The sequence below is a fragment of the Zeus faber genome (assembly GCF_960531495.2).
Source record: "Zeus faber genome assembly, chromosome: 22".
In the NCBI taxonomy this organism is placed as follows: Eukaryota; Metazoa; Chordata; class Actinopteri; order Zeiformes; family Zeidae; genus Zeus; species Zeus faber.
This window is the reverse complement of record NC_137209.1, coordinates 4,597,409-4,624,900: the sequence shown is the minus strand read 5'-3', so window position 1 is coordinate 4,624,900 and position 27,492 is coordinate 4,597,409.

Genomic DNA, 27,492 nt, shown 5'->3' with positions numbered 1-27,492 from the left:
AGACCGAAACCACCCTCTGCTGCGCTTTAACTGTCTGACTACGGAAGTGACATAGATGCATGACACAAAGGTTTCTTCTTCTACCCCATTTGCAGCAATGGCTCCATGTGTGTCAAAGTAGTATGATTTAAAGGTTTAATTCTATAAAAACGGTTTCACATTGTGACTTTAAATACAGCGTGTTACTATGTTCACAATATGCTCATTGTTAACTCTCCTTATGGCTCTTTTTTGTAATATGCATAATGAATGTAATGTGCTTTTTTACATGTTACCTCATACATCCATGCAGTAATTCAGATACAAGAATATGAGTGAACAATGCAAAATGTGAATTTCCTTTCATTTTGAAGTGAGTGGTTAAAGCCATGGTCTAGAAATCCAATGGGGTGTCCCTGAGCCGGTTCAAATCCTCAGAACTGCGATTTGATGTTTGAAATTATTGCGTTAGTTTCTCCTTAAAAAATCACCAGCAGTCAATTACATTTGAGAGCCTTTTCCTCTTTTCAATGGAATTTTTCTATATTTATATATTATTGTCATTAAATAATCTAAGGAATTATCAATTTGACTGTGTAATGGACCACCACACAGCAGGAGAAGAGGCAGATGCCCCATGCTGGTACCAATAGACATTTCAGCGTGTCTTCAGCTGTTTCCAGTGGTGACTGCTGTGTTTAAACATTTGCAAATATAAAGTATATACATTTCTGCGACTCTATGGTAAGAGACACATCTGAGACATCCACTCTGCTTGAGTTCTAGGCCTCTTTGAGGGAGGCAAACTTTCTAAACAGAAGACAACCCCTACAAATATTAACCATGGTTTTACCATAGTAAGCGGACATATGGTTAACTGTGGTTTTTGGCCGAGAGAAGAACCATGGTTATACTATGGTAAAATCACACTATACTTTGATTTTCCTACAGTATCTCCACTACTTGGCTACATAGTTTACCAGGGTTTAACATGTGTTTATGTCATCACCATGCTTTTACTTAACATAACATAGCTGGTTTCACAAAGGGTTATTTATTGTCTTTGTAGTGCATAGGAATGGGAATTATATTATTGATCACAATGAATCGCATTTAATTTGCTACATTGGAATATATAACAAAAACCAATCCCACTACTTCATGCTTGCATCTCTCTCTCTCTCTCTCTCTCTCTCTCTCTCTCTCTCTGCTGATTCTCCAGAGTGTTAATGTAAATTATTTCTGTGTCAATTAGAACAAGTCCTCCCATTGTAAATATAACTCCTGTTGTCTTTTGAGATGTCTTTGTTTGGTCTGGGGAGCCTTTGTGTTTCTGCGGCTTGCCACTCATCGGGTGGGACGCTGTTGTTTGCAGCTGTTTAGGGCTGCCAGCGATGAAGACAGTAAGAGCAGGGGGTTAGATGTTCCAACGCAAGGAGGGGAGGTCTGCTGCCTCCTGTAGATAGTTATACTACCCTCCTATAGCCCAGCCCCTATAAGAGGGCAGCCGCTGCCACTCCTGTAGCCCAGCCCTAACTAAGCACACTGCACCACCATGCATCGAAACCCCACAACACAAAACTAAACATAAGAAAATACAGAACCAAATCCAATACTGGTCATACAACCCCAACACAATGTCTCCCGGCATCTCATCCATCAGGTCAGCCCAGGAATAGGACCCGTTGTTGGGGGAAGCGGGGGAACTCACCAGCCCCTCGTGACCATCATTCCACAAAGTGGAGAGACAGACCCCGAGGGAGGGGGATCTCCCCCAGACCTCCACCACTACTCCCTCGGTCAGGGTCGCCCACCCCAAGTCCCCCTCTGCCACCTCCTTCAGCTTCTTGGGGGCCTCCATGCCTGGCTGGTGGTGATCGCCTCTTCCTCTGAGCCACTGCCAGGGCCTCTGGCCCAGGAGGATCTGCAAGTGGATTCGCTACTGGGAGGGCCGCCGCTGGAACAGCCGCCGCAGTTAGGGACACCGCCAGATGAGACGCCACAGGGGGAGATGCCCCAGGAGCCGCTGCCACAGTTGGAGCTGCCGTCAGATTGGCTGCAGCAGGGAGTCCCGCCCCAGGAGGAGCTGACGGTGTGGGAGCAAATGCTGAAGGGGCCCCCCTAGGAGGAGCCAAGACCACCACCCAGGCCTGGCCAGCACCAGGGCCCTCCCAAGGCTGACACACCGGAACGCGGGGTAACGGCATTGAAGTCGCCAGCGTAGCCGCAGAAGGAGGAGGTGCAGGCTCCACAGTTGGGCCGTCCGGCCCCCTCCTGGCACCCCCTTTGCCTCTCAAAGCAGCCGCATAGGTCCTGCTGCACCCCTTGGCGAGGTGCTTGGATGACCCGCAAATACGATCGGCCTTGAGCACAGGGCAGTCCATTGCTTCATGCCCAGAAGCCTGACAGAACCTTCACCTTGGTGGTCACATGCTCCCCCCGTGTAGCCACTGGCCCTGCACCTACAGCAGAAAACAGGCTGCCTTGCATAGAAGAGGTAGCTCCTGTCTGCCCTGATGTTGAAGACACAATGAGCCAACCCCTTGACCCCTGCTGCATCCTGCCTCAGGAGGACTTGAAAGTGGCGCTTGCCTGACCAGAAGCCGTTGATGTCATTTAAGCGCACCAGAGCCGTCAGCACCTCCACAAAACTCACCAGGATGTCGACACTGCCTGATCCGACATAAAGGGGTTGTAAATGTGTGTCATGACAACCCGGAAGTTCGGTCTTTCGGTGCCCTGCATGTTGAAAGGGGAGATCAGCCTCACTCCAACCAGCCGCCTGTTCTCCTCCAGGACCCTGTCACACAGCTCCTGCCTCTGGATTGTCACATTGTAGCTCCTTTCTGTATTGTTTGACGGAAGGCAGAGTATGTCCTCCACCTTCAGTCTCAGGGACCCCAGCAGCAACATCTTCCTGAAGAGCTACCAGGTCACCTCCTTCCACTGGTACTAGGTCGCCACAGTCAGTCCGGGCCTGGGAACCGACTGTGACACCCCAACCGGCTCCATCTTGCAGCTGTGTTTTGTTTTTGCCAAAAATGGCAAAAAGGTTGCTCCCCTCCACAGAAGTCTCTCATAAAAAGCAAACTGCTTATACGTACTGAAGGGATCAGAGTAAGTAACTGCATTGTTGAAAATGCAGGAAAAGAGCATTGGTGCCTTTGCCTATCAGCATGGTGGTACTGCTTTTTGGCGAGTGTGGGAGAATTCTCACTGCAGGGTCATTGAGGTAAACCTGCTTTGCTATTAGGACGAAAAGTCAGAGTATTAAATATATTTATTCTGCAGAATAAAGTGAATAAAGATACAGACGCACATTTAAAACAGTGAATGCTGTCCATTCTAGTTTTGCATTTGAAGAAGCAAGCTTTTATGCAGAGATTGGGCCTATCCCGAGACAAGCCCTGTGATTCGCTGTTGCGTTCAGTAACTCCCGAGGACTGTTTTAACAAAGAAAAACATGAAATGCTTTCGGTGTCGGGAAAGCATACATTGAGTATTAGAATTAGTATAGTACAAAAATGGTCCTTTTACAAACTAGAAAAACAAAGATAACGATTAAAACAGTTTCGCCAGTTGTATGCAGGAATCTCAAATAGAAATCAACTGGGAGACATAAATCGAATAAAAACCGGAACAATATCAATAAAAAAATAAAAAAAACCATCCCACACATAAATCGCAGAACATCTCCACCTTAACTTGGCCAAAACCCTTTTCCCACATTTAACTAGAGAAGAGTAAAAGACCAATAAGGGATTATCTATACCATGACAATACAACACACAATGGAACAAACCCAAGATGCACTGAGGATAAAGTTCCTGTGTGAAGCTATTCTACAATTCTAACCAGAAAACAAAAAAATCATGAATCATATTATGGAATGAATTACATGGAGATATTCCACATCTTCACATCTCAATTTCATCATCTTAAGGTAGTTTCCAAATATCTTGTGGTCTGAAGACACTCTCCTGCCATCATATTAGTAATCATCTTGTGAAGGATAGTTATCACACATGCTAGACAGCAGCATAGCATCAAAAACATTACCACTACCAGGTTTCAGTATCTTTATGAGCGTATAAATCCATAGTCCCAGCTATTCTTTGAGCCAAGCAAATGGGTCCTAAGTGTCAGCTTGGTTTTTCATTCATACAATACAAGATTCAAGATTCAAGATTTTTTATTTGTCACATACATATACATACTTCCATACATATATGCAGTGAAATGTAATGCAACGCACCCGGTGATAGCACACAATATGTCCTAGGAAAAAATAAAAAATAAAATAAAATAAAAAGTAGAAAATTCCGTTCCGGTCCCATTGTTGGGGTGATGAGGATCCTTCATGATCCTACGGGCTCTGCTACTACACCTCCTGGTGTATAACTCCTGCAAGGGGGTGAGGGTAGTTCCAGTGGTACGTTCAGCTGAACGCACCACCCTCTGCAGGGCCCGCCTGTCCTGGGCAGTACAGTTCCCAAACCAGGCAGTGATGTTGCCTGTCAGGATGCTCTCCACTGCTCCAGAGTAGAAGGACTTGAGGATCCTCACCGAGACCCGGAATTTCCTCAGCTGCCTGAGGTGGTAGAGAGGCTGCCTCGCCTTTCTCACCAGAGTGTCTGTGTGTACAGTCCATGTTAAGTCCTCTGTGATGTGGACTCCCAGATATCTGAAGCTGCTCACCCTATCGACAGAAGTCCCATTAATCCACAAGGGCGCGTGCGTCCTCGATTGTGATCCACGCCTAAAGTCCACAATCAGCTCCTTGGTTTTGCTGACGTTCAGGTGTAGGCTGTTGTCCTGGCACCAGAGTGACAGGTCAGCCACCTCCTCGCGGTAGGCCTTCTCATCGCAGTCGGTGATCAGGCCCACGACCACGGTGTCGTCAGCAAACTTGATGATGAAACTTGATGATGGTGTTGGAGCTGGACCTGGCCACACAGTCATGTGTGTACAGGGAGTACAGTAGGGGGCTGAGGACGCAGCCCTGGGGGGATCCTGTATTCAGGGTGAGGGAGCTTGACATGTACTTCCCCACCCTGACCACCTGGGGGCGGGCTGTGAGGAAGTCCAGGATCCAGGAGCACAGCGGAGCATTCAGTCCGAGCTCCATCAGCTTGACAGCCAGTCTGGTGGGGACTATGGTGTTGAAAGCTGAACTATAATCGATGAACAGCATTCTCACCTAGGCCCCCTTCTGGCCATCCAGATGCGTGAGCGTGGTGTGCAGTACCTGGGAGACCGCGTCATCCGTGGATCTGTTTTGCCGGTACGCGAACTGCAATGAGTCCAAGGTGCGGGGAAGGGAGGCGCAGATGTAATCCATGATCAGCCTCTCAAAACACTTCATGACCACCGAGGTGAGGGCCACCGGACGGTAGTCATTCAGGCAGGTTGGAGAGGCGATCTTCGGGACAGGAACGACGGTGGACCTCTTGAAGCAGGACGGTACCACTGATTCAGCCAGGGAGATGTTGAATATTGTAGTGAACACCGGAGCTAGCTGGTTAGCACAGGTCTTCAGTACTCGCCCAGCTATGCCATCCGGGCCCGCAGCTTTCTTGGTGTTCACCTGCATCAAAGCCCTCCTGACCTCGTGCACGGACACTGAGAGTGCGCGCTCATCCCCAGCGGTGTAACTCCAATTAGCCGGCGAGCTAGCGGTGTTGCTGCCAGACACGAACCGCGCCTCGACCGTCGTTGTTAGCGGGCGTGAGAGCATTCAGAGCGCAGCGGATGGATTTATCAACCCATTGTTTCTGGTTTGGAAATATCCGAACTTTCACCGTGGGAACGATATTATCCGCTAGTGAAGTTACAAAACTTACTACAACCTCCGTAAACTCGCTGACGTCACTTGAACTTGATTGGAACATGTCCCAGTCTACGTCAGTCAGAGCGTCCTGAAGCGCAGACTCCGATTGGTCCATCCACCGCTTCACTTCCCTCGTCATCATCAGATCCCGCGCGATCAGAGGCCTGTAAACAGGAACCAGCGAGATCGTGGCGTGATCTGATTTCCGAAAGCAGGGAGCGAGACGGTCTTGTATCCATTCTTGTAAGGTGTGTAACAATGGTCCAAAGTTCTGTCTCCCCTGGTGGCACAAGTGATGTGTTGGTGTAAATTAGGCAGAACTTTTTTAAGGTTGGCCCTGTTAAAGTCCCCAGTCACCACCACAGCCGCGTTGGGATGTCTGTTCTGAAATCCGCACAACACATCTTACAGAACCGACAGAGCTGCGTCGGTGTCTGCTTGCGGTGGGATATAAACGGCTGTAATGATGACCGTGCTAAATTCCCAGGGGAGATAAAATGGACGGCGTAGTATGGTCAGCTGTTCCAGGTTCGGCGACGCCTCCACCTTTGGATTTCCCCGACTCTCCCGTTCTGTCGCCACGGAACACGGAGAAGGCCACGGCTGGACGTATGTATGGCTTCATCCGGCATCAGTGGGTTCAGCCATGTTTCCGTCAGACAGAGGATGGTTCCTCGTGTCTTGCTGGAATTTATTCCTCGCTCGAAGTTCATCCATCTTGTTCTCCAGGGACTGGACGTTAGCAAGAAGAATGCTTGGCAGAGGTGGACGGTAAGGTTGCGTCCTAATTCTGACCCGAATGCCGCCTCGTTTACCTCGGTGCTTCCTCCGTGGGCCCGCTCGTGGAACAGCGGCTCCATTTTTGTTGTTGTTGTTGTTGTCGTTGGGAGTATTCCCGCGTAAGATTTCCGCTGGCCACTCGGCTCCCTCGGATAAAAAGTCCCAAAGTTGTTCGTTTAGGGACATTTTTATAACCATGAGCGCATCGCGTCGTATGGGGCAACTGTCGATGTTTTTTTGGCGTACATTATGATAAAAAAAGGAAAAAAATATTAAAAGTGAAAGAGTAACCGGAGCGCCGGCGCATCAGATTTTGTTTCGTTCCAGGGTTTTTTCTTCTAAGTTTTTGAAGCCAGAATAAGATAGAAACATTGTGCAGAGATCCAGATATTTTAATAGCCCCAGATCTGGAACTTTGTTTAACCACAACACTTGAAATTGTCATTGCTAGGTTGATCTTGTTCTCTCAAATAACAGACATTGTCAAAACGCTGATTAATTGTTTTAGTTTTGATAAAGGATAAATTTCCCTGTAACAAGCTCTCATCTACTGTTTCCACCCAGTCTCAAACTGGGGACCTTTCGCGTGTGAAACAAATGTGATCACAACTAGATCACGGAAACTGCCGCTCCATGTTAACAGGAGCGGCAGTTTCCAGTGACAGGTTTATATTTTGGCCTATACCCATTACAGTGGTTCCAGAGCACTGACTCTGTGAGCATGCAAAATAAATAGAAGTTGACACTGTGATATCTGTTTCAGTAGTGTAGCGATTATCACCTTTGCCTCACACACAAATGGTCGCCTGTTCAAATCACTATTGCTTTTGTTCAAACTCAGACGTAGCCTTTTTTTTTTTTTAACAACCTGTGTCCCCTATTCTAAAGCTGATGAAAAATAAATTCAGAAATCCTTGAGTGGGTTTTTGTTTTGTTCAAGCACAGTCATTTTCGCTGCTATGTTTTTGTTTCATTCAAGCAAAGAACAGACATTGTCAAAAGACTGGTCAATTGAGGGGATGGTAGCTCAGGAGGTAGAGCTGGTCATCTAGTTATCAAAAGGTTGCTGGTTCGATCCCAGGCTCTTCCTGCTAGCATGCTGTAGTGTCCTTGAGCAAGACACTTAACCCCTCATTGCTCCTGATAGCTGCGTCCGTTGGTGTTTGAATAATTGTAAGTCGCTTTGGATGAAAGTGTCTGCTGTATGTAAGTTATTGATACAAATTGAATACTGTAGTATAATTTGAATTGATACAAATTCACCATAACAACCAGGCATCTAGTGTTTCTGCCCAGTTCCGAAATTTTTTGTTCAAGCATAGTCTTTGTCACTGCTGTATTTGTTTCATTCAAGTATTGACTTAGCTATTGCAATGTTGAGATTGTTCTCTCAAAGGAAAAACATTCTCAAAAACATTCTAATTAACTTAAAGGATACATTACAAAAAGTGGAAATCCCCTTGGTGTTTGGTCTTCTTTCCAATCTGTCTTTCTCCATTTCTAGCTCTTCATAGCCAGGGATTTTGGAAGGAGGAACACTGGGTGCATTGAACTGCCTGGTAATGGCTGACCTGGACGGGAAGAAAAAATGTATTTTGAGTTAGAGTTAACTACTATGTTTGTGATGATGACTTACTTCTCCACCTCACATGGGCATACACACACACACGATTTTCAAACTTACTGTGAGCTGTCTTTACAAATAGTGACGGCAGAGGTGTACTGGGCCATGCTGACTTGACTGTTCATGAGAGGACGAGAGAGGCTCTGAGAAAACATAGGGTTTTTTTTAAATCAAAATCAGTATTAAAACAGAAAACAAATAGCATGCTACTTTGTTGTGATACTTCCCACTTGATCGGACACTATCAAACTCATACTGAAAGCTATAGTGAAGCAGTGTGTCGTGGGTATATTGAACTTACCTGCAACAGACTCTGTGGTGTGCAGTGGTGATAGATCCTACACACGACACAACAGCTGGCCCTTTTTCTCCAGTCTATCACAGGGCCGACATACAGAGACAAACAACCATGCACACTCACATTCACACAATCTTACATTTTTATTTAACACATGATGCATATTATTTTCCACATTATGATATTTACCATCAAGTGAAGAGCTAGTCACTGAGCTGCATCCTTCAGCAGAAGGTTGAGATTGTGCCACAGTTGGTTTGCAGCATTCTGGGAGACAATAGGCATGTGTTAATCACTGTGCATCTGTCACAGCTACAAAGGCAAATTGATGTGTGCTTTGTTTCTAATCAGAGTATTTCTTAAATAGGTCTGGTGTAAAACCTGTGATTACATATGAAGGGAAAAATGGTTGAAAATTATTTATAGTATTGAAGTTAAACACAAGAGAACACACACAAATTGGTATTCATAAAATATAAAATATAAAATTTAAACTTAAATATTAAAATAATATAAATATAAAATGCATTTCTCTGATTCCGATTTATGTTCTTTCTACTTAGGTATATATTTTCTAAATATTTATATTGTTTACAGTGCTTACCCTGATTCTTACTTTCTTTTAGTTACTACAACTCTTTAAATGCTCTCTCTTTTCTGCTGTAAATTTTTGCTGCTGTAACTGTGAAAATTTCCCCGTGTGGGAATAATAAAGGTTTATCTTACCTAATCTTATCTTCATCCCACCATGCAGAGTATAAAAATAGAACACTTACCCTCCACGCTGTGGTAGTAATTCATGGGGTTTTGTTGTAAATTCATGGTTTGAACAACGGCAGAAACACAGGCAAAATAATAAACAACAACACAATTATGAATTTACATCAACTCCCAGGAACCAAAAGTGTGATGCCTTGGTCCCAAGAGCTTAAGTCACACTAAGAAACCTTTACTTGCTGATGTTGTTGGTCTCTGGTGCCTTTGGGATGGCGGTGAGGCAGCTGAAAGAAAAAAAATAAATAAAAATATATATATATTTATATATACATTTTTATCAATGTATATTTATTGAGAAGGCAATTATCATCATCTAACATGAATGGAGGTTAAATTCCACTTACTGTGCTCAACATGGAATTTTGACGGAGATAAGTTCAGCATTTCCCTCTCAAAATCTGGGTCATCCTCCATCACTGTAAGATAAAATATAATAGATTATTACTAATGGGCCATGGTGAAACAATGTAATACAAAAAGTAATACAACCTAATGCACATTATGAGAAAATGCCACAAATGACTTTGAATGACTCACGTAAGGGGTCAGCAGGGTCAGACACTGGTGTAGATAGAGACCTGCTTTCTCTCAACAGATACTGGTGCAGACGGTGCATTTTTGTACCAGAAGCACACCGTTTGCCCATTACGAATGCTGCATACCCATCAGCCCTCCTGTCCCACACTTCTTTCCAGGTGTCCATCGCTCTGACACCAAAGCAATCAAGGTTGTCTTCTTCTGACACAGGTGGTGGAGCACTGGACCGATCGGCTTCATATTTATGAAGAGGCCTTATCTCCTCGAAACTGAGTGGATACTCCTTAAATGAAATATGATTGTCCTTGCTGGGCCCTTCTGCCATAAAAACACATGAGGTACACTGTGTACATGACATCATTTTCAAGAACCCGCCTGAAGGATTTGCCCTTAATTAGCTTCAAGAAGCATTATTCTCATATAACTACGTTGTTTGACAACCTCATATGTAATTTGATGCTCTGCTTTATCGAATTGACTGTGTATTACAGAAAGAGTGCTTTTATTTGAATGCAAGAATTCCCTTCTTGCTCAGAGTTGATTAAAGAATTTGAAATCGATGAGCAATCAAAGAAAACTTGCCCATAAAAATGCCTTTGGGACAAAGCTGTATGCTATTCCTTCAGAACTGGCCTGAGTTCATTTTCCCTCCCTGCTTTCCTTCATTCTAACTTGCATCCCAAGTAGGTCATTGCGAAACAGGACGGAGTTGTTCGTTTTACGGCAACAGTGAGCCTGTTGCAATGAACTTGATTGACTCAATGCCATATCATGGGAAAAAAGCAAAAGTAGCTTGGCTGAAGGTCATGAACAACTGACAGCTGACTCTCATTATATTCAAGGTAATGATGTAATGAACGACTGACAGCTGACTATCATAAGATTTGGCCTACAACCAACCAAACTAAGACTGCCGTTCCGGTTTTCTAAACAACTTCTTCCGTGCTTGTCTTGTTGGTCTAGTGGTATGATCCTCGCTGTGGGTGCGAGACGTCCCGTGTCAACTTCTGGACGAGCCCAGAAGACAAGCTCTAACTATGTGTCTGACTTTTACGTTCTGTTGTCTAATATACATCATGTTTTAATCAATTCAAATTTCAAGCCCTACATTATCCGATGGCATTTCCATGGTGTAATGGTTAGAACTTTGGATTTTGAATCCAGTGATCCGGGTCAAACGCTGGTGGAACATGCTCCATTTTAGTTCTGCTCTTTGCACTCTGAAAGTCTGACATATAGTAGTACTAGTCGGAGACCCCGTCCATCTCCTGGTCCTCCGATAAATGGGCCACGTGATCCTCATCGGCGTACTCGTCGGAGACCCCGTCCATCTCCATGTCCTCCGCTGAATGGGCCTCGTCCTCCTCGTCGGAGGAGGGACCCACAGGGTCGACATCGTTCGCCTCTGAACCATCGCTGGAGGGTCCAGACAAGAGAGGTGGTGGGGTCTGCGGTTGGGAGGGTTGACCCGGTGTGGAGGGCTGGTCAGGATGGCGCTGATGGAACCTCCTGATGAGGGTGTGGTCCAGAATGTGTCTCGCAGGGACCCAGGACCTCTCCTCCGGACCATAACCCTCCCAATCCACCATGTACTGCAGGCCTCTCCCACGCCAGCGGAAACGTAGGACACGGCGGACAGAAAAGGCAGGACCCCCGTCAATGAAGCGCGGAGGAGGTGGGGGAGGCGCCCAGAGCACTCTCCCGGACCGGCTTAACTATGGACACATGGAAGGTGGGATGGACGCGCATGGACCTGGGGAGCTTGATCATGAACGGGCCGATGAACCGAGGAGCCAGCTTCTTGGATTCCACCTTCAGGGGGAGGTCCCGGGTGCAGAGCCAGACCTTCTGGCCCAGCTGGTACTCCGGGGCCCGGGAGCGGCGACGGTTGGCGGCAGAGGCGTCGCGTCCAGTGGCTCAGAGGAGGGGGGCCCGGGCCCGGGTCCAGGTCCTGCAGCAGCGGTGAATGAAGGCCTGGACGGACGGGCAGGAAGCCTCCTTCTCGAAGGCCGGGAACAGAGGCGGTTGGAAGCCGTAGGTGCACTGGAAGGGGGAGAGGCCTGTGGCCAAACTGGTCAGGGTGTTGTGGGCATATTCCACCCACAAAAACTGCTCGGACCAGGACGACGAGTGTTGTGATGTCATGCAGCGAAGGGCCGTCTCCATCTCCTGGTTCTTCCGCTCCGTTTGGCCGTTGGACTGGGGCTGGTTCCCTGAGGACAGGCTGACGGTGGCCCCCAGGAGCGCACAGAACTCCCTCCAGAAGACAGAGGCGAACTGGGGACCCCGGTCGGATACAACATCTACCGGGATGCCATGGAGGCGGACGACGTGGTACAATAATAGCTCGGCGGTGCCCTTGGCTGACGGGAGCTTCGGTAGAGGCACGAAGTGAGCCATCTTGCTAAACCGATCCACCACGGTCAGGATGGTAGTGTTGCCGCTAGACGGTGGCAGACCGGTGACGAAGTCCACGGAGATGTGAGACCAGGGGCGATGAGGAACCGGCAGTGGGTGTAGGAGACCAGCAGGAGCAAGAAGAGAGGCTTTGTGCTGGTTACAGGTGGGGCAGGCATTGACGAACCCTCGGATGTCCTCACCCAGGGAGGGCCACCAGAAGTGACGCTGGACGACCTCCTTTTCCGCTGGATCCCCGGGTGGCAGGTGAGTCGGGAGTTGAGGGCCCACTGGAGGACCTCAGACAGGTCAGGTCCTTCTCTTCTACCTCCCAGGTGAGTGTGGCAACTAGACGGGAGGACGGTAGAATGGTGTCAGGGTCAGCAGTGTCTTCCTCCTCCTCCTGGAACTGCCGGGACAGGGCAGCAGGTTTGATATTGCGTGACCCAGGCCGATAGGAGAGGGAGAAATTGAACCTGGTTAGGAAGAGTGCCCAACGGGCCTGACGGGAGTTCAGTCTCCTGGCGGACTGGATATACTCCAGGTTTTTGTGGTCAGTCCACACCAGGAACGGCAGCTGGGTTCCCTCTATCCAGTGTCGCCACTCCTCCAGGGCCAATTTGACGGCGAGAAGCTCCCTATTCCCGATGTCGTAGTTCCTCTTGGCCGGGGTCAAACGCCTGGAGAAGAAGGCGCAGGTGGTTCTCTGGGACAGAACAGCTCAGACTCCCACGTCGGAGGCATCCACTTCAACCACGAACTGCCGTTCGGGGTCAGGCAATACCAGAATGGGGACTTCAGGGCCAGGAAGGCGTCATTTGCAGTGGCGGAACACCGAAACGGCACCACCAGGGCTGTGAGGGGGGCAGCCTCTGTGCTATAGCCTGTTTGCGGGTGTCCGGGGCGGGCCAGGTGGTGACGGCGGAGACCTTGGTGAAGTCCATCTGGATGGTCCCCCTCCCTATGACATACCCCAGGAAGGAAACGGACGGGACGTGAAACTCACACTTCTCCGCCTTCACAAAGAGTGAGTTCTCCAGGAGGCGCTGCAGGACCGTCTGGACATGGTGGACGTGCTCAGCTTGGGATCGGGAGAAGATCAGGATGTCGTCGAGGTACACAAAGACAAATTTGTTGAGCATGTCCCTGAGCACGTCATTGACAAGGGCCTGTAAGATGGCGAGGGCGTTGGTGAGACCAAAGGGCATCACCAGATATTCCGGAGGGAGTGTTTAACGCCGTCTTCCATTCGTCCCCCTCTCGAACCCAGACCAGATGGTAGGCGTTGCTTAGGTCGAGCTTGGTGAACACCGTGGCCCCCTCCAGGAGTTCTAAGGCTGATGAGATGAGGGGCAGCGGATAGCGGTTCTTGACCGTTATGTCATTGAGACCACGATAGTCAATGCGGGGGCGAAGCGACTTGTCCTTCTTCTCCACGAAGAAGAAGCCCGCCCCCGCCGGGGATGAGGAGGGACGGATGATGCCCGCCGCCATGACATCGTTTATATAGGTGTCCATGGCCTCTCTCTCCGGGGCGGACAGGGAGTACAGGCGGCCTCTGGGGGGGGTGGAGCCGGGCTGGAGGTCGATGGCAATATCGTATGGCCTGTGCGGGGGAAGGGATGTCGCCTTGGCCTTGCTGAAGACCTCCCTGAAGTTGAGGTACTCGGTGGGGACCCCCAACATGTTGGGTGCGGAGCTGGAGCTGGTGGGTGGCTGAGGTGCGGCGGCTTGCTTCAGGCAGACCTGATGGCACGCAGGACTCCATCCCAGAAAAGCCCCTGTGGTCCAGTCGAGGTGTGGGTTGTGACGCCGGAGCCAGGGGAACCCCGGGGGGAGAGAGTGACGAGGTGAGTGCAGGATGCAGAACTGTATTGTTTCGTGGTGGTTGCCGGACAGGAGCATGCGGATGGGCACTGTCTGATGGGTGACTGTCCCCAGGAGGCGGCCATCCAGGGCAGTGGCAGGTACCGGAGAAGGCAGGAGAACTCGACCAACACCCAGCTGCCGTGCTAGGTTATCGTCGATGATGTTAACATCGGAACCAGAGTCAATAAGTATGGTGAGGAAATGTGAGCCTTGGGGCAGGAGCAGCCGAGCCTGGCACAGGGGGCGTAGGTTGGAGGGGGATTTGAAAGTGTGGCTCACCAGGACCTCCTCCCTCACTGACGAGCCGGGCCCTTTTACCGGACACCCGGAAATGTAGTGTCCAGCTAGACCGCAGTAGAGGCAAAGGTTCCCCACCCGGCATCTCTCCTTCTCCTCTGGGGTGAGGCTGGCTCGGCCAACCCGTATGGGAGAGGTCTCACTCGTGGGTTGACGGGCCGGAAGAGCTGGCGGCCCGGAGGAACCTGGAAGACAGGTTTCTGGCCGGCACTCCACTTGCCTCTGATGCCTCTCTCGCTGCCGGGCCTGGATGCGTCGGTCGATACGGGAAGCAAGCTCAATGATGCCATCGAGAGAGGTGGGCAGGTCGTGGGAAACTAGCTCATCTTTCACGTACTCTGCTAATCCCATCAGGAACGCGTCAATCTCGGCTGCCAGGTTCCACTCGCTCAGTCGAGCCTGGGTGGGGAAGTCGATCGCGTAATCAACCACGGAGCGGAACCCTTGACTGAGACCCAGGAGACCACCGGCAGCATCGGGACCTCATGATGTCACCCCGAACACCTTGCGGAGCTCGGCGGCGAAGGTGTGAAAGGAGGAGCAGGCTGGTGTGCGTCGTTCCCACTCGGCTGTTCCCCACAGGTGATTTACGGTGAACGCCACCCTGGCTTCCTCAGAGGCGAAGGTGTGGGGCTGCAGAGCGAAGAGGATGGAACAGTTCGTATTGAACGGACTAGCACAATGACAGGCAGGGATATTTGGTTATGTCTTTTATTTGTAGAGCGGACGGAAGACAGGCAGGGGGCAGGCAGGATACATCGTCGGGGACAGGCAAGTTTGATAACGAGGAGTGCAGACAGAAGACAGGTGGGGGGGCAGGCAGGATATGTGGTCGGAGCGGGGCAGAGTCGGTAGCGGGGAATCAGTCCGGAGAACACTGGAGAGTCTGGTGCAAGCATCGAAGACAATCTGGCAATGGGTGACTGGTGAGAGAGGCATATATAGGGGTTAGATTGCAGATCTGGAACAGCTGTGTGCGCAGGTGAATGAAGTTGGATTCTGGCTGGCGTCCAACACTAGTTTTATTGTATTTATGATTATCTGATCATCATGGTATTCAAAATTGGCTATTTATACAGGCGATGTACCAAAAAACAATTATGTTGCATACAATAACACAATGATCTTAAAAAAATAAGTCTAAAAACTTAAACAATGGAAAATGATGATGGTAGACTTAACTGTATTGATCTTGTTGCCTGTATCGAAGGACGACCCATAGTTCCAAGCTAATTATAACCATAGTGGTGTAACCTAATGTTAGGCCACGGCCTCCCAGCGCCACTAGAGGCCGCTCTTGCCCTTGAGCCAATTGCACACACCTGGGATCAATTACCTGCATCACTCCACACAGTATTTAGTTTAGACTCAGCTTCCTCATTTTGCTCAACCTACCACACGCTTCCCTGTCCTCGGAACCTTCACCAGTGGTTTGGGAACGAAGAATGCTGCTCACTCTGCAATGCCCCCAACGCAAGCCTCCAACACGTCTTATCAGGCTGCAAGATTGCGCTTTCACAGGGGTGCTACAGATGGCGCCACGACCAGGTTTTGAGAAAGCTAGCCGACATGCTGGAGGTGTGTCGACAGGGTAACAAAGAACCACCATCAGCAGAGGACCACACCAGCTTTGAAAGGAGAAACACCAGGCCAACAGAAACATCAAGGCCCTTCTACCCCGACCAGGAGTGGAACATGAGAGTTGACCTCGACAGGCAGCTCCGGTTCCCCACAGAGATCACCACCACATCTCTCCGACCAGACATAGTTGTGTGGTCAACCAAAGCAAGATCTTTGCACCTCATCGAGCTCACAGTACCACTGGAGGAGGGGATTGAGGCCGCCTTCGAACATAAGAATGCCAAGTACTGAGAGCTGGCTGCTGAGTGCCAGGAGGCTGGCTGGAAGGCTACCAGCTACCCAGTGGAGGTCGGATGCCGAGGGTTTTTGGGGTTGTCAATCACACGCCTCTTGAGGGATGCAGGAGTGACCGGAGGGAGGCTAAAGAGGGCAATGAAGGACCTGACAGAGGAGGCTGAGAAAGGGAGCTTTTGGCTCTGGCTGAGGAGGAAGGATAGGTATTGGGGAAAGAACACCTAACCCCAGACAACAGCCGCAGGGGAGGACAACTATCAGCTGCAGGGGGTGACAGGGAGACGTCCCTGTCACTGCTCCGCCACCAGGAGACGTTCCAGAATTAAAGGAGCGAAACGTTGGTGAATGGTGGTTTCTGGCTGATGACCCTGCAGCTGACCCATGGGCACTGGAGGAGGTGTGACAGGCAGCAATGCCCAGCAGGTGATAACATCTTCCTGTACATTTACGGAAATATCTGCCTCGCTAGCAGCAGAAGCGCGAAACTGCGAGCCATTGTTTTATTCATTGACATTTGATATATTGATTGATTATTTCAAACATGTAACATTAAGTTAAAACAAATCAAGAATAGCAATATAAATTAACAATAAACATACAGAGGAAGACATATACACTAATGTGGTCCTATCCCTTCTTCATAACTCAAACAAGTAACTAAATATTTATCACATGCAACTTACAAACAAGCGACAAACCCAGTGTCAATCAGATACAACTCAAACATTATCTTTTTTTTACCAGTGCTGTCAGCATGCTGGGCATACAACACAGAGAATTTGTATGCCATTGCATCTCGGACAGAGTTAGTCTGCAAGTGGAGTTCAAGTTCTCAACCTGCAATGCAACTCTTTATAAATTCTTAAATCACCAAGAACTGCAATAACAGTGTCCTGTGGATGACCACAGACCACCAGAGCCCCAGAACCCACCACCACGCCCCGGACAAACACACAGACGCCAGCTATAGGTACTCCCAGGAGCACGCCCCCCCCCCCACCACCTCCAGAAACAGGCCAGCTCAACTCAGGTAAAGGGGTGGGGGCCGCCGCCCAGACCCATCAACTCCCCCGTGGGGCCCCGGGATCCCCCACTAACACAGGCCTATGCACAACGGATGTCCCGAGAGCCGCCTGGGTATCCACCCAACTGCAGAGCCCCCGCAGACCAGGCGGACCCCCGCATGCCCCAAAGCACCACGACATTGCACCGACTTAGGAAGTCTCAGGTATTTAATGATGGAGTAATGTCAGTGATAAAGTAGCCCATATTTCATTAAATGAATCAACATTGTTTTTGGATATTGCCAATAGTTTTTCCATTAAGATGTAATCTATTAATAACTGCAACCATTGGGATGTGGTGAGATTATCTCTCTATTTCCAATTGAGTAATATTGTTTTCTTGGTGATCAGAATGGGTTGATGGTGTTACAGTACCTCTCCTGGGTCGACTAAGGAGCGACCACGAGAAGATATACTGTACAGACGGGGATACTGGAATGTTGCGACCCAGAAGGGTTGATAGATTATTGGTGTTGTTGGTCCTGAATGCTAGGATAGGTGGGCAGAGCCAGAAGGCATGAAAGTAGTAATCTCTGGTATCAAGGGAACAGTGAGATGTTGTGCGTCAATTTTATTTTAACCTTTAGAGACTGCTGTAATTGAAAGAATTGAAGGAAGCCGTGGGCACCGATATTATACCTTTGGGTTAAGGTTGGGAAGGATATAAGCAAATTGTTTTCAAAAAATGTGTTCAACATGAGTAATTCCTGGTCTTTTCCAAGACCTAAACTTTATTGATCTGTTTTTAACCAGAAAATCTGGGTTGTGCCAGATTGGCGTGAATTTGTTTGGAGATAGAGTGTTACCACTGAGTTTGAGTAATTTCCACCAGTCTCACAGAGTTTTTGCGATGAATGAGTTTTTAAAGCAATTATGTTTCCATATTGATTTAGTAAGGAATGGGAGATCAAATAATGATAACTCCTGGCATTTGTTCAATGTCTCGCCATCCATGGACCAATTGTTACTCTGGTTGTAACCATTTCATGATAAATTGAAGGTGGTTTGCTAGATAGTAGTATCTAATGTTTGGGGCTGCTTGGCCTCCACAGTCTTTGTTTTTCTGTAGTGTTGCTAGTTTAATTCTCCAATTCTTGTATTTCTGATCAAATTTCTTGACTTTTGAGTCTAGAGCAGGGGTGTCAAACAAATTTTCACCGAGGGCCACATCAGCATAATGGTTGCCCTCAAAGGGCCGGATGTAACTTTGAGGCAGTATAAATGTAGCTAAATGTAATGTAAAATAAATGCAACTACTCCTTAATGTTAAATAACTCTGGATTTTTATTATTCAACTTACAAATATTACATATATATTTGCATAAATGTATAAATAAATGTTTGCTTGTTGCTCTGTTATAACATAAATCCTTTTAATTCGTCAACTTATGAAACCCACATTACTCCATCAATCAACGATCAAACTATCCAAGTGAATAAGGATAAATAACAAGTTATGACATCAACTTTTTTCACAACTTTTTTGTCATAGTTGAGAGGGGCAGAATAACGGTCCAACCAACAATTGTAAGCTGCTAAGAACATGTGTGACAGGTGTAGCATTTTACATAAACAAATGGCCGCACACAGCCTTGCAAGGGGATACATCCAACTAATGAAAGATGGTTTGATTACAGTGAAAATTTGTCTGCATAAACACATAAACCTTTCTGTGTGGAGTTTGCATGTTCTCCCCGTGCTCACATGGGGTTTCCTCCACCTCACGTCAGTAAGGACCCCCACCAAAAACATGCACCCATCATTGTCTGACCAGCAATGAACATTTTTCACCTGGTCCCCGGGCGCGTCTACGTATGCTGCCCACTGCTCCTGGCTGTGGCCCCGGAGGAAGGACAAGCCAGGATGGGTTAAAAGCAGAGAATCCATTTCACCGGCCACCATTAAAGCATGTGCATGTGTGTGTGTGTGCAAGCATGTGTTATAGTGCGTGTTGCGTGATGAATAAAGACTGTTTCTTCTTCTTCTTCTTCTTCTTCTTCTTTCTGACCAGATGTCTGACACCTTTTTTACATTTACATTTACATTTACATTTAGTCATTTGGCAGACGCTTTTATCCAAAGCGACTTACAAGGGAGAATAACATTCAGCTACATTGCGACAGTGTGTCAATGTCTGGTTTTAGGTCTTGTGCTGAGGCAATCCGTAGAACAGCATGGAGGTTGTCATCAGTGATGCGTGATCTGTGCTTGGTCTTGTTTAGATTCATGATTGAAAACATCTGCTCGCACAGATAGGTGCTCCCAAACATAGACGGAACACGGGCAGCATGAAGTCCAAGCTGTGGCATCAAACCAGGGGGCAGTTGACTTAGAAGTCCTGGAATGCAGCATCCTGGAACTTTGCTCTCAGGCCACTATCGCTTTGAAGCTCTATTAACTCCACCTGAAGATGTTGGGGTGCAGTGCAGACGTCGGTGGTGAAAGGATTGGCAAAGATGGCAAAGCCTGAGTGCTGTGCTCTAAAGTCAGAGAAGCGTCGATCAAACTCATTCATTAACCGGCTCAGTTTGGTAGCTAGCTGAGTACATGAAAAAGTACCAGGAAATGCGGCTGAGATGCTCTGATAAACAGGAAAGTGGGCAAGATTGTCCTGTTTCACTTGATACATCCATAGATCAAGTTTACGCTGGAAAGCCGTGATCATGTCGGACATCTGCGTGATGACTTGTTTGTGTCCCTGCAGCTTCTGATTCAGTTGGGCGAGATGCTCTTATGTCACACAACATAGCAAAGTCACACAGCCAGTTTGGATCTGACAGTTCAGACAAGGGTTTTCCTTTACTCTGCATGAAAATAGCAATATTTTCCCTATGCTCAAAAAATCGTTTGTGGACTTTGCTCCTACTCAGCCACCGTACTTGTGAATGGTACGGCACGTCGCCGTGCTCCGAGCCCATCTCCTGCAAGAACAGCTGGAACTGACGATGACTTAGGCCACGCGCCCGATGAAGTTCACTGTTTTCATGACTGTGGTCACTATATCATTCATCCCCAGCACCTTCCCACACAAAGCTTGATGGATAATGCAATGATACGTTATCAGAGGCGTGTGACTTTTTTGCATTTTTTCCTTCATTCATCCAACAAAGCCCGCATTTCCTCCACACATTGCAGGTGCACCGTCCGTAGTTAATCCCACCAACTTCTCCCAGGGCAATGCATTTTTACTTACGGACTTCTACACCTCATCAAAAATGTCCCGTCCTGTTGTGGTCCAATGCATGGCAGCTACATCCAACAGCTCCTCAGTGACAGAAAGGTCCGACTTGACGCCTCTAATAAAAATGGATAGCTGCGCTGTATCCGTGTTGTCTGTGCTTTCATCAAGAGCTAATGAAAAAGCTATGTAGCTGCATGTCTCTTCGGCCAGCTGTGTTGCCAGGTTTCCTGCTAGTACCTTAACTCGGTCCATGATGGTGTTTCTTGATAAACTGTAATCTTTAAAAGTCTGTGTCTGGTCAGGACACACCTGCTCACAGACCTTCAGCGCGCACTGCTTCAAAAATGCACCCTCTGAAAAAGACTTTGCAGCGCGGGCAATTTCTACAGCCACAATAGAGCTAGCTTTCACTCCCGCATTGTTTTTGGTTGTGGCTCTCTTGAACACATCCTGCTGCGATCGCAATTTGCTCTTGCACCATTTGTTGTTTTTTTTGAAGGCTCACTTTGGCAGACTTAGCTCCGTGTTTGGTGTCAAAATGCCGACGTAGATTGTACTCTTTGACAACCGCCACTGCCTCATAACACAAAAGACATACCGGTTTTTCTCCTTGAAGCACAAGCATATATTCGCCTTCCCATCTTTCTTGAAACAGCCTTCCATCTGCATCAATTTTTCTCTTCCTGGACATTTTGGGATCATTGTTTGTATTTCTTAATTCGGAAAATGGCACTGATGTGAAAACACTGCAATCTAGTGGTGGGATGCCGTCACTTCACGGGTAACATGATCAGCATGATCGGCATTATAAGATAATTGCGGGCCACATAAAATGACGTGGCGGGCCACATTTGGCCCGCGGGCCTTGAGTTTGACACATATGGTCTAGAGTATCAAACCAATGTACTCTTGGTTGCACTGGGGTCATTGAAAATACATTGTTTATTTTTGGAAGTATATATTCATTTTCACTGCTGCTATCCTACCAATTAATGAGATGGGTAGGTTTAATCTAGCCACTGGGGGTGCACAAACCAGTGTATCATGAGTGCTGGTCCCAAGACCGGATGAATAGAAAGGGTTGCGCCAGGAAGGGCGTCCAGCATAAAAACCATGCCAAATCAAACATGCGGAAAACAAATCTGATTTCCATACGTCACTGATGCCGTTAGCCAACAGGGTGTAAATTGTGAAGAAGAAGAGGGGGAAGGCGTGTCCGGAGACAGCAGGAGAGGAATAAAGGTAGGAGAATAGAGTTGAGAGTCGTAACTTTGAACGTTGGCACTATGAAGGGTAAAGAGAGAGAGCTGGCTGACATGATGGAGAGAAGGAAGGTAGATGTACTATGTGTACAAGAGTCCAGGTGGGAGGGGAGTAAGGCCAGGAGTATCAGAGCCGGTTACAAACTGTTCTACCATGGAGTGGATGGCAGGAGAAATGGGGTAGGGATAGTCTTGAAGGAAAAATATGTCAAAAGTGTTTTGGAGGTGTCGAGAGTGTCAGACAGAGTGATGAGCATTAAGCTGGAAGTTGAGGAGGTGATAATGAATGTGGTCAATGCGTATGCTCCCCAAGTGGGGTGTGAGATGGAAGAGAAAGAAGACTTCTTTAGTGAGTTGGATGTAGTGGTGGAGAGTGTCCCCAAGGGAGAGAGAGTGGTCGTTGGAGCAGATCTCAATGGGCATGTTGGCGAAGGGATCAGAGACATAGGTGACGAGAAGGTGATGGGTAGGTATGGTGTCAAGGAGAGGAATGTGGAAGGACAGATGGTGGTGGTTTTCGCCAAAAAGATGGAATTGGCTGTTGTGAATACGTATTTCAAGAAGATGGAGGAACACAGGGTGACATACAAGAGTGGAGGAAGGTGCACACAGGTGGACTACATCTTGTGCAGGAGGTGCAAACTGAAAGAGAGTATTGACTACAAAGTGGTGATAAGGGAATGTGTTGCTAGGCAGCATCGGATGGTAGTCTCTCAGATGACTCTGGAGGCCAGGAAGAGGAAGAGAGTGAAAGAAGAGCCAAAGATAAAATGGTGGAAGTTGAAAAAGGAGGAGTGTTGCATGCAATTTAGGGACGAGGTAAGGCAGGCAATAGGTGGGAATGATCGGTTACCAGATGACTGGGAAACAACAGCAGAAGTGGTGAAGGAGACGGCCAAGAAGGTACTCGGTGTATCATGTGGGAAGAGAAAGAAAGACAAGGACTCTTGGTGGTGGAATGAGGAAGAACAGGAGAGCATAGAGCAGAAGAGGTTGGCGAAGAGGAAATTGGATAGTCAGAGAGATGAAGAAAGTAGACAGGAGTACAAGATGATGCAGCGCAAGGCGAAGAGAGAAGTGGCAAAGGCAAAGGAAAAGGCATACGACGAGTTGTATGAGAGGTTGAACAGTAAGGAAGGAGAAAATGACTTGTACCGATTGGCAAGAAAAAGGGACCAAGCTGGGAAGGATGTACAGCAGGTTAGGGTGATGAAGGATAATGATGGGAATGTGCTGACTAGTGAGGAGAGTGTGTTGAGACCACCTGCTGGGAGGGTTCCTGTTTGTTTCATTTATCATGTTGAAACTAATCGGCCTGTGATCGGAAATTACAATAGGGTGGATTTCACGATTAGTGATTTTGGACAGTGCAGAGTTACTTGTCAAGAAAAGGTCGATTCTAGAGAAACTTTGGTGGGGTGGGGAATAATATGGTTATTCTCTAGAATGTGGGTTATTTGATCGCCAACAATCCCCAAGACCAAGATCACTCATGTTGTTTTATAGTGTCTGACGAAAGCCAGGATTTGTGAAGATTTCTGGCTTGAGAACGGTCTAAACTTGGATCCAGTACTGTGTTGAAGTCTCCTCCCAATATGATAATTATTCAGAGAATGCTAATAGTTTTTAAAATATATTGTGAGAGAAATTTGGGTCATCCTCATTAGGGCCATAAATATGAGCTATGGTTAATTTGATGTTACCTAAAATCCCATTAATCATTATGTTACGCCCTTCTGGGTCTGATATTGTGATTTTATTTTGATATGAGACACACACATACACACACACACACACACACACACACACACATACACACACACACACACACAGTGAACCAGGTGAAGATTACGTTACTCGAGCCTGAGAGTCCATTTAATTTATTGTTTTGGTTGTGTGTTTATATTTCATTTATGATTTATTTATTTATGATAATTTTTTTATTTTTTCACATTACAAGGTCTGAATATTCTTAAGAATTGAAAGTGGCGTACTTGCATTATTATGCCATTATATTATCAAAATATCAGGGACAAAGAATTGTCTTAAAATGACAATAATATTCTTTATCGCATTTCTGGGACAATATATCGTCTGACAAAATGAGATCATCACAGGCCTACACCTCGTCTCCATTTTTGTTTGTGATTTTCACAGACAGGATATCAATGCATAGCTGAGGGTGAATCCAGTTTTGGGGGATAAGGGTGCCACCTCTGCTTTTGGAGATGATCTTGTCCTCTTTACGTCATCAGACTGTGATCTCCGGCAATCACAAGATGGTTTGGGGCCGAGTGTGACGGGGTTTTGATGAGAGTCAGCACCTCCAAATATGAAGCTGTGGTTTATGCCTGGAGAAAGGATGCTTGTCCCCTCTGCGTGGGGACAGCAGCTGACCCAAGTGGAGGAGTTTAGGTATATCTGGGTTGTTTTTTCGAGTGATGATTAGAATGTGTGAGATTGATGGAGAGACCAACCTGGACCTTGATAAGTGGCAAGAGGATGGATGGATGGATGGATGGATGGATGGATGGATGGATGGATGATGCAGGCAGGGTATACAACAGAGGGTATCTGTATTGCATTGCACCAACCCCCCTCTTCAGACAACAGCCTTGCCATCTTTCATCAACTAAACGACTTATCAATAGTGCTTCTCCAAAAGGGGGATAATCAAGTGAAACACATAAACAAGAGATTGACAAAACAACACATTTAAATCAACTAAAAAGCCATGTGGCGGGAGTAAGAAACAAGAAAAACTAATATTTCAATGAAATCAGTTCAGAGCACAAAGGGAAACCCTTGTGAACATGGAGATAACTTGCAAAATACAAACAGGAAAATAAAAAGTTCCCCAGTAGGGCTCAAACCCAGGACGTCCCTGATGTGGGGCGACACTACTAACCATTCCAGTAATGACAGTGTCGTTTATAGGCATTATATTCCACAGCTGAATATTCAGATAATAATCCAGACATTGTCCATTTGTAAGTGTAAAGGGATTTATATGCATTTGAAGAATCACCGGACTAGGGTGAGGGAAAGCAGATGAGATAGTTATAGACGTCTGGGTACTGGATCGCTGCGACTGCGGGGGTGGAGAGCTCGGCACAAGGTCATGATGGAAGCAGGGTTGAACCTTCAGTTCTCATTCTCTTCTCCAGGTTCTTGCAGGCCAGAACCTCTGAACTGGAGGCTGAGTTCAGGGACAAATTAAGCTCCACCTTCTGAGATGACCAACCAGACATGTAGTTAAATATTTGGAATAAATAGTGGATTTTGTAAACATGGCTTTTACTTTTGTATTTTTTGCTTCCTTCATTTTGTCTTTTTGTTCATCTGCTAATACAGTATCACATACGTATGTATTATTGTTAAGTTAGTGGCTGGTTCTTTTTTTTCAAATTTAAAAAAACGTAATGCTTTGAAAGAATGAATTCGCATTTACAATTATGGTATGAGAAGTACTTACAGTTTAGAGCACTTAGTAAATGAGTCATTACTTCTTGCTTGAGATTTCACCCCCCAAGAAAAAGTTGCATGGGCTTTACAGAGAGAAGGCCATGCCTGGCTGGCATAGAAGTCTGTATTCATGTTATAAAGCATTTGAATTGACCTTTTGTATGAACTGTGCAATAAAACATATTATACAATCACAACCAGTTTATAAGATCACATAGGAGGAATTAGTCATGGTAAAGTTTGGTGTAAATTGGTATAAATAAGTCTCTCTCTTGCTCTCTCGCTCTCTCTCTCTCTCTCTCTCTCCCCTCCCCCCTCTCCCTCTAATGCTTCATAGTCATAACGTGACATAGGTGCAGATCCACGTTGTGGCAATTGACTCTTTTTTTTGTCTGAAAGGGACATATAAAGATCCCACTCACCATTTACTCACTCAGTCACCCAGAAGCAATTGTCAGAAAAGGAAGATGAACAAAAGATTCTCAGTCTGTGAAGCCCTCGCTCTAATCTGAGACAGTGATAATGACATGATTTCCCAAACTGAGGACAATGTTGAACATAATTGGGAGTAAAATGAATCACCCTCTGATGAAGAACAGGTTGAAAGAGAAGAGAAGTCAGGGAAGAATGGTCCCAGGTTCTACAGTACCAGTCTGGGACCTACAGTACCAGTCTGGGACCTACAGTACCAGTCTGGGGCCTACAGTACCAGACTGGAGTCTCCAGTACGAGTCTGGGGCCTACAGTACCAGACTGGAGTCTACAGTACCAGACCGGAGTCTACAGTACCAGTCTGGGGCCTACAGTACCAGACTGGGACCTACAGTACCAGACTGGAGTCTACAGTACCAGTCTGGGGCCTATAGCACCAGACTTGGACCTCCAGTACCAGACTGTAGTCTACAGTACCAGACTTGGACCTACAGTACCAGACTTGGCCCTACAGTACCAGAGTGTCAGTTACATCAGTTCATAGTCAAATCTGCCTTTAAATGGCTCATACCAAGTCAAGTCAGGTCAAGTCACACATACCAGGGCAACACAATGCGCTTTACAAAGAAATACAAAAAACAAAGAGAGAACGTAGTTGTCAGCCGGTCATTACAAAAGAATGCCCCTGAAACAACAGCAACAACAAAGCAACAACAAAGACAACAAAAACAACAATAAAAGCGACTCCAACCACAGTGGCAGCCACAGCCACGGAAACAACAACAACGGCAGCAGCAACATCGACACCAGCAGCAACAAGAACAGCATCAACATACACGCAAAGACGTCACCAGAACCGGAAGTGGTAGCTCTCACCGGAACTGGAAAGGTCACTCAGGTTAGAGATGGTTAAGTCGAGGTATAGGGCTACGTTAAGTTGAGGTATAAGGCAAGCGAGACTCAAGTTTAGGTATAAGGTTAGCAGCAGCAACGACAGCACCAGCAGCAGCAGCAACAACAACACCAGCAGTGACAATACCAGCAGCAGACAACAGCAGCAACAAAAACAGCAACAGCAATAGCGCACAAGCGAAGAAGTCACCGGGACCGGAAGTGGTAGCCTTCACCGGAATCAGAAATTTCAACTGTGTGCACCATCTCATCTTAATCCAGTCAAGGTCCTTTAATTAGCGACCCTAACTTTCGGGTCAAGTTTTCAATCAGACCTCGGGAGGGAGATCCTTTTGACTCTCTCTCTCTCCGAAAAACACACCCTTCTTATGATCGTCTAAGTGTAATATCACAACAGAAACAACCACAGCAACAGAAATAGCAGCAACATCAACACCAGCAGCAACAACAGCAAAACCAAAGCAGGAGCAACAACAGCAACGCACACGCAAAGGCCTCACACAGTCAGTGGAGAGGATTATTCTGGACAACACAAACCTGGTGCTTTATGATGCTTCATATATTTATTAAAATGTGTGTCTCATCATGTTGAGGTCACTGGGGCAGCTGGTCAAAATGAATATTATTGTGCCATTAAATGCAAGACAAACATTACACGTGTAAGATACTAAAAAGATGCCAGCAAATTTAAAAAAAATATGCACATTATGAGCCTGTTTATAGCGCCAAACATTTCTGGCTGAAACAGTGTTAATTGGTTTAACATCGAAACATGATTCAAGGGTTAAGGAGGCCCAACATCGGTGCCGGAGAAAAACAGTCATTTCTACAACTTCACAATGAAGATAAACCTATAAGGGCTTCGATAAACCTTCTAGATTAATATGAAATAATCACAATCAGAATCACAACG